The following is an 8903-nucleotide window of genomic DNA, read 5'->3' as shown; positions in this document are numbered from 1 at the left end:
AGAGGCCGGCGTCGATTTTAGTCGCAAAAATGTAAAATTGATAGATTTAGTCCGTGAAATTTTACACCTTTTGTTACCAAATTGAAATAACAAGTACTGGTTTCAATTAGCACGACTTCTTATCTTGCCTTTTATCAGATCAATTTTTTGAAAACAGACTTACTAAATTAGTAATGATTTTTTTTCTGAAGGACATTTAGGTAAACGCGCGTAAAGCACTGATTTTGTCGCTCTTATTTGTAAATTTCGTAAAGTTTGGACTGCTAAAAATGGTAAATTTGTATTACACATAATTTGTACTTTACCTTTATCAGATTACATTTTTGTTATATGCCTTAGAGTTCGAGGAAATGAAAGTTAAACGAATTCAATTTTCTCCAGAAATTACTTCAAAACAAGTAACAATTTCTCTGAAAATCGACTTAATTTCAACGTAAGTTGGATACTTGAATAATCTACAACATTTGCTGAAACTATTCTTATACATCAATTTGTATAATTTACCACCATAATTTTTTGATGAATTTTTAAAAACTGCCCCTTCTCTTCATATATTACCGGTGACGCACGCTCGCGACCTCATTATTAAAAGGCAAGATGAGAAAAACGTGCTAATAGAAACCAATACTTGTTATTTAGATATTACGTAACAAAACGTGTATAATTTCAACGACTATATCTATCATTTTAAAAATTTTGCTCCAAAATCGACTACGGCCTCTTAATATTGACCGGGTAAAGGTAATCACGGTATATATCCCGGTCAATATAAGTCTAGTGACAATATAATATGTATAAATTAAAAGTGGAAACATTCACTGTCTTGGGTGGGACTTGAACCCACGACCACTGGATCACTAGTACAGTGCTCTACCATCTGAGCCACCAAGACCGTACCCAATACAGCGAATATTTCCACCATATATTAGCCATTAGGGAGGCTCTAGCGACATCTACCGTAAGAGTGTTACACTTCTTAAACGGCTACCGGAGTTCCAAGTCATATTGACATAACTGTATAATTTATAATCGCATACCATTTTTGACATTTTCCTTGTTTATTATTGTTACTATTTGACGATCCTTCTCAGGGGAAATTTTTCATATAATGTATAATTAATGAAATTAATATTGGATTATTTTGCTATTATTTAAATTTATTTCTGACGATCACAATGTAGATTCTTATAAATTGACATTAATGTAATTTGTACTGTAATCATATGTTGTGAAATAAATATATCTAATCTAATCTATTGGAAATTCACCAGTAACGATGCGCCATCCCATACTAAATTAATTTATTTCTAAGCTAAAAGCGTCGTTCGCAGACGTTTCTGCTTGATATAAAATTAATATAATGTGATTCTTAAACTGTGTCATAATGACCTACAAATATTTACTAGAATGCTCTTCGTTTGCATAATATTCAAGTACCTAACGTAAGCCACATGCATTCGCCGTAATATAGGGCTATAGTCGTTTTATTACTCTTGGAGCGAGTATTTACGCCGTACTAGTACGGAGAACACTTTTTGTCGAAAACTATCTAAATACGGTTATCCATAATATTATAAATGCGAAAGTAACAATGTCTGTCAGTCTGTCTGTCTGCTACCTTTTCACGCTTAACCCGCTGAACCGATGAAATATTGTATGGGGATAGTTAGAAGCCCGAGAAAGGACATAGGATAGTTTTTATCAGTCATCATCATCCCACGCAGACGAAGTCGCGGGACGAAGCCAGTATAATATAATGTGATTTTAAAACTTTTATTTAATGTCCTAATGACCTGCAAATGTTTTCTTTATATACTCATCGACTGTAATGGTTGAATTAAGATTTCGTATACCAAACTTTAATTGCGTATATACTTTTCATGAATGGACTCCCAACTCACCTATAATATTCATTTCGATACGCTGTAGTCAATTATAAAAGAATTTGACTAATAACGTGCCGCCGCGCTCCCATAGAAAAGACAAACGCGCGACTATTTTTGTCTACTGAAATACTTACCAATTTTCATTAATTATTCAGATTTTAAAGTTAAAAAAATATTATTTTAGATGACTCGTAAAAAAAGCTTTGTATACGATAGTGATATAATCAAGCTTTTCAATCTCGTACCTTACTTAGGCAACTCAGCAAGTTTCGTTGCCTTAACACGGTACTCGACTGAGCTCTCTATTATATCGCGATTATATAAAATACTATAAATAATACCTTTAGTCATTAAATCCGCCATTAGTAAATTTTTATTTCTTTGTGCAAAGTTAAAATAAATAAATAAATAAAATCCTCTATCCATACTAACGTAGATTATTCTTAAACGCTGGTTGACCTAATGGTTGACTCGTAGAAATTGCCTTTAGACATTAAGTCGGCACAAGTGCAATATATAGTTTGTCAAAGGACTGTCTCATTTCAAACATAGACAAAGAGAATTGTACTATCTTTGTCTTACACTAGTACTAGCACCGAAAAGAAAAGGATGAGTATAGTTTTTTTGTTCTTATTTACTGACAAGATTTGCTTGACCAGCTACAGTTCATATAAATACATAAAATAAAGCCGCTATCCATACTATCGTAGCCCATTCTTAAACGCTCACATTCCCGCAGTAAATTTTCCCTTACGCCGCTGATATGTGACATTACGGGCGGAAATTATATTGAATTTGTCATATTATTCAAATTAATGTCTTCATTATCATTTCACTCTGACTTATTGTTCGTAATTTGTACTTTTGCAGATTTGAGTAGCTTTGGGGCGTCCGCTAGGTGGCGCGGTCGCAGACCGGGTGAGCAAGTTTACAAAAAATTGTATGAGCAACTCTAACGCAGCCTTATTAAACCTATTGTGGGACTTCTTATCTTATCTTATCTTATAGTTTCGGGGGCCCTTTCGGATACACTTCGACCCATAGGGATCTTTTGTGCAGTTACCCCCTAGAAAAGACCCGTCCGCTACTCAAGAGCCTCCCCCACCATCTCCATATGCCGGATGATGGACCTTATGGGTAGCTTTTTGAATTCCTTTGGTACCAGGTAGCCTGTTCCAAAGTCCTTCATTCTTTGTCTGGCGAGGGCGTGACATTCACACATAAGGTGTTCTATTGTCTCTTCCTCTGACTTACTATTCGTAATTTGTACTTTTGCAGATTTGAGTAGCTTTGGGGCGTCCGCTAGGTGGCGCGGTCGCAGACCGGGTGAGCAAGTTTACAAAAAATTGTATGAGCAACTCTAACGCAGCCTTATTAAACCTATTGTGGGACTAGTAGGTCGATCTGTGAAAATTTTCCTATATTATTTATTTATTTTAAAAGACTTACATTTTTTATAAAGTGTTTAATCACTACTAGTGACATTGCTTTATGGTTACACGATTTTACAGATCATCATCATCTTATGACCAGCGTGTAACCGCCATACGACAAATAACAAATAAATAATAATCATCATATCGCACTTAAACTATCGTGAGACATATTTCAAAATATTTATCAGTACAGTTTTTACTCACTATTATTTTTAGTCGCTTTTGGCGACATGTTTCGGATTCTTTGGGAATCCATCCTCAGGCACGAGTGTCCGCGGCGGTTGTACGTCGTGCACTCCGTAGTAATCCGTGTAGTGTAAAAACCGTACTGATAAATATTTTGAATCATCATATCAGTTGAAAGATAGCTTGCTGGGCCAGACTTCACTAAGGATCGATATTATCGATATACATATGTGGTATTTTCTATTAAAAGGGACCTTATTGTCGAAGGCGCTTACGCTATTATTAACGATGCTCCGATATAAATACAATGCCGAGCGACGCAGAACGGCTTTATATAAGCGCCATCGACAATAAGGTCCCTTTTAATAGAAAATGCCCCATATTAATGTTCGGTCGTGCACTGCCCTCATCTATCCCTACCTATATTGCTATATAGTTATATACAGTAATAGTCTGAAACCTTATTAAGTAGCTTAAAATAACATGAATGTCCATAGAATATAACAGACACCATAATTTACATGGCCTTTGATCAATCAGCTGGCTAGATAAATTAATTAAATTGAAACCCAAACAAATTGCCTGGGCCTCCATTATGCAGCTGAAAAAATAATTTATATTAAATCGGTTAGAAAATACGGCTCTTAGAAAAAAAATGCACATGTACAGTAAATCCGGGCTTAAGTACATTTTAGGTAGTAAATGGGCCCATTCCACTTTCAATGTTACCTATTTATTCACGTTTTTAGGGTTCCGTACCCAAAGGGTAAAAACGGGACTCTATTACTAAGACTCCGCTGTCCGTCTGTCCGTCTGTCTGTCTATCTGTCTATCTGTCTATCACCAGGCTGTATCTCATGAACCGTGACAGAACAACAAATACTAAAAAGTACGGAACCCTCGGTGCGCGAGTCCGACTCGCACTTGGCCGGTTTTTTATATTTGTATAATAATATCGTTTTTACTTTCTTGTTTCTTGCGTTTCAACGTTTAAATAGATTTTGAACTCTTTTTCTGACTGAATTCTGTGTTTTTAGCTAAGTAATTACAATTTGGGTCGCAATCACATGTCGCGAGTTCAAGATATAGACGGGGACAATTTTCGCCTATCTTATTAAATTGCCTGATAAAATCAGGTGGTTTGGACACGAAACTGAAATTGACTGTTGGGGCACCTGATAAGACACGATACTTACATAAAGTCTATAATTGAAGGAAGAATAGAAAAAAGAGAGGCAGAGGAAGACCCAGGTTTTTGGACCAGGCCAAAGAGAAAATCAACGTAGTGACGTATCAGGAGCTCAAAACAGTGGCAGAGAGAAGAACGGAGTGGCGGTTACTCCACCGACAAGAGCCAGGTGAGGCTCTTAAGAATCATGATGATGGTGACCGATCAAAAGATGCGGAAGCAAGGTCGCCAATTTTCGACGCTTGTAGGTATGCGCGATAAGAAGCATTTTTTATATATTTCGAGCGTTCGAATCTTACCGATAAATCTAAACTTGGTGATTAAATTGTGTACGTGTGGACGTTAGATGAGATTAACACCAATTTTTTTCCTGATAAAATCGGTCGATTTGATCAATACCGTCTGGACTGGCCTATAGGTATACGAACTATCAAAACAAGACCTAAACATAACGACATCGATATTATTTGTAAAATACAGATATTCATCTTCATTTGTATACTTAGGTAATATTATAATTACAATAATATAAAATATAACCAACATGCAAAAATCGAAGTATGTAAATCTAAGTACCATTCTAATAAAAAGAAAGAAAGAAAGAAAGAAAGAAAGAAAAAGCATTTATTAGCACAACATAACAAGACTAAAACTAGAAATAATTAAACAGAATGAGGTTGCGCTAAATGGTCCTTACTCAGCTTGGTGTCACGGTGTGAGCCAACATGGCACACTGCGCGACGCTGATTTTCAGTAAGGCCCAGTAGATGGACTAGTAAACACAATGTGAAAAAGAAATAAGGGAATAATCGTAGTTTGACAATACCCGTAAGCCGGAAAGAGCGTCAATACGCCGTTACCATTCAAATTAAATTTAAATTCAATTTCAACGTTGCGAGAATCGAGTCGGCTGTCTTTGATGAGATAATTAATAAACACAATTATTATTTCGTCACGAGCCGCTCCTTCCAATCACTTTTATCCTGCGACCATTTGACAAATAAATTTAAACCACCTTGTCTAACGAATAGAGCTCAATTTCGTTTATTAGTAAAGTCCGGATAAAAAACAAATGCGACTCGGTAAATTTGAAATAGATTGAAAGTCTATTGAAATCAATATGTTGTAATGTCAAGTTTTGTCACTTGACAAATGAGCCAATCAACTTTAGGTCCACACTTGTTTGTCTCCCGAGTTACTTTTTTGTTTAATTTCTAAGCCGGCTGCCAACTTATTTTGTTCTAATACCCAATTTATTTACAAGTCTGCTCTGTTTCATCTATTTCATTTACAAAAAAAACAGCAATGACCAAAAAGATCCATACAATGGTCTTAAATAATCAAATTTCTGGTTGAAAGCGAAGTTTTCTCGAGTTTTTTTTATATTTTTTTTATATTTATTGTTTTTTTGTTCATTAATGTTCTTTAAAGTACAATATTGATAGTTTATTATGTAGTAAATTAACGTGGAAAAGTGCAGCTAATAAAGAATTAATCTTGTACCGCGTTTAACCATTATCTAGTCATCACCCGGCAATCCATCGTGGGTATTTGTCATTATCATCATCATCATCATCATCTCAGCCGAAAGACGTCCACTGCTGGATAAAGGAACGGTCATTCGCTGCCCTCAACCAACGGTTTCCCGAGATTTTAACCAGATTGCCGGTCCATCTAGTCTGGGGCCTTCCCACGCTGCGTCTTCCGGTACGTCTTCCGGTGTTTGTAAAGTCCAGCTATCACTATACTGAACATCGTCATGACTTTTGACATTGACAAAATCATCATAAATTTGATGTAGGCAATTTTGTTTAAAGAAGAAGAAATAGCCATAATGTAGGTATCCACAAAGCCCCCCTTTTGACTGTACCGTCCGTAAAAATAAACACAAGATTTTACAATTTCACAGTTAAAATAACTGAACCGTATTTCTCACAAAATTCAAACCCACATTGAACACAGAAATAAAATAAAGACCTCAACCGTTACATTTCTGAATTGTCTCAGTAAATTCTCTGCGCTTTATCATCGGCAATAATTAGGACTTGGTAAATGTCCTTTGTGTTGGACAATTTTGTCATGTTTAATTTCATGGTGCCTACCGCGTCTTCACCAATTAAGTTAGCTGTGAAGCGTTGGGTTTAAGAGAGTGGTTACAACTTTTTTTCGGGGTTAAAATATCTGTGTTATGTATTACGTTAAATTAAATCTTGCGATTCAAAGTGGGAATGCGGCGAGCGTAAAGGTATCGTTCAGATTTAAACTACACCAGCATTACTGCTGAAGTAATGCAGTGCGACATTGCTGTCGACTGCATTGCTGCCGCAAATGTTAAAATATGGACAGTAACATAAATTTAGATAGACGATCGATTTTGATAAAAATGACTCTTTTGACGATTTCTGCAGCAATGTAGTTGGCAGCAATGTCGCGCCGCATTATTTATGAACTAATCGCATAAACTTCTTCATTCTTAGGGAAATAATTAAATCGTAACAGTACAAAATATGACGACAAAGCATATTTTTGTTCCAGATTATAGCTGAAGGTACTCATGTCTGTATAAATCAGTTTGAGTTAAAAAACTAAACATACAATACATTTATAAAAACATTCTTGAATGTTTAAAAAAAAATGAAATAAATAATTCTTCTTAAACATTCTGGGAGGCAGGATTCAAGAGACCAAAAGATTGGCCCATAATAGAAAGGATTGTGATTACTCCACCGACAAGAGCACAGATTTTCAAATATGATGATGATGATAAAAAATCAAATGAAAAATGGGGAATTTAAACTGTTGTGAGACATACTAACATTGAATCATTTTACGGTTTAGACTCACTTGTTTTAGTCACTCGCGCGACATGTTTCGGAGAGCCTAGGTCTCCTTTCTCAAACACAATAGTGCAAGCAGCGTTTACGACGACCGTGTGTTGCGTACTGCCGCTGCCGCGCGCCGCGTCGCTCGCTGCGCGCGCGCCGAGAAAACCGGTTGGGGGAGGTCTTGCGCTATCGTTGTAGGCAAGACCTCAATGAAAAATGGGGATTGTATCACCTCTACAAATATATCCGTACGTGTAATAAAGTCAGAAATTACCCGCGATAACAGGGCTCCGTCGCTGCGCAAAAAACCGCCGACAAATCAAATAAAGGGAATTACGTTGACACTGCACAAGATACTGTCAGTCTGTCAGGTTTTTCGAAGCGTGAAGAGCTGGCACTAAACAGAGACTTGCAGTTGTCAGTTTTTTACACCCGATGCAAGAAGAGGAGTGTTATGTGTTATAGGTTTGACGCTAATGTCTTTATGTCTATGTGTCTGTCTGTGGCAACGTAGCTCTCAAACGGATGAACCGATTTTGATGCGGTTTTTTACGTGAAAGCGAGTAGCAGCAGTTTGAAGAGTATGTAACTGTAACTGTAAATGTAACTTTTTCCAAAATGATGAAGGCATTTTTGACGTAAAATCATCTTCCTCACAACCAAACCGTACCGTTGAGAATCGATGGTATTTTGTATACTCGTAGAAACGTGGAATATTTAAACATTAAGATTGTATAGTAAAATAATTCTGCTTTAAGAGGTAGGGTCAAGGCAGGAACAGTGGCTCGGTAGGAAAAAGACGGGTACAGTGGCTCACTCAACATAATTTCAACACGAGATAGGCGATATTTGGGCGACAGTCACTGTTCGAGGTGAGCCACTGTTTCTGCCTTGATCCTTTGTCATGTTTAATATCTTTATATTAAATGTTTTGATCAACCTATTTTAATTAAACTTTTAAAATATTCCTACGCTTGGAATTTCATTTCACAAACCTATAAAAGTATGTTTAAATACGATTTCAATGATTGCATTCTTGAATTCTCAGACAGATGTTAAAGCTCATAGGATTACAATTCCCAAATATATTATTTATAGCACTAAATACCATGTTAAATGGACAAAGAAATACTAAGACGCGTAAAGTTATAAATAGGTTTTTTAGCCACTTTGACAGCTGAAGTTTTGTAATGTTAGTACCTGTTTATTTTTGTAATATTTTAATAAACGCAGCTCGCTGTACATGTGCGAGTTGCGAGTAGATAATTCGCAACTCGTGTCGATTTTTATACTTTTCGCACTTGTATAGTACCTATAGTTTAGGTACAATCGCCTGCGCTCGCGGTGTTCCATCCAAATGTGCCTTAATACTACTGCCTAC

The 8903-nt window shown here is 36.3% G+C and overlaps 1 non-coding gene across 1 annotated transcript; it reads right to left on the bottom strand.

The window, feature by feature from the left end:
• Window positions 1-819: 819 nt before the first annotated feature.
• Trnat-agu (transfer RNA threonine (anticodon AGU)) lies at window positions 820-892 on the bottom strand. The gene has a single exon. It is a non-coding gene; the product is annotated as a tRNA-Thr (tRNA).
• Window positions 893-8903: the final 8011 nt, after the last annotated feature.

The sequence above is a fragment of the Cydia strobilella genome, chromosome 10 (genome assembly GCF_947568885.1).
Source record: "Cydia strobilella chromosome 10, ilCydStro3.1, whole genome shotgun sequence".
Lineage (NCBI taxonomy): Eukaryota > Metazoa > Arthropoda > Insecta > Lepidoptera > Tortricidae > Cydia > Cydia strobilella.
The sequence above is the reverse complement of the archived record's forward strand: the minus strand, read 5'-3'. Positions and strand labels throughout refer to the sequence as shown.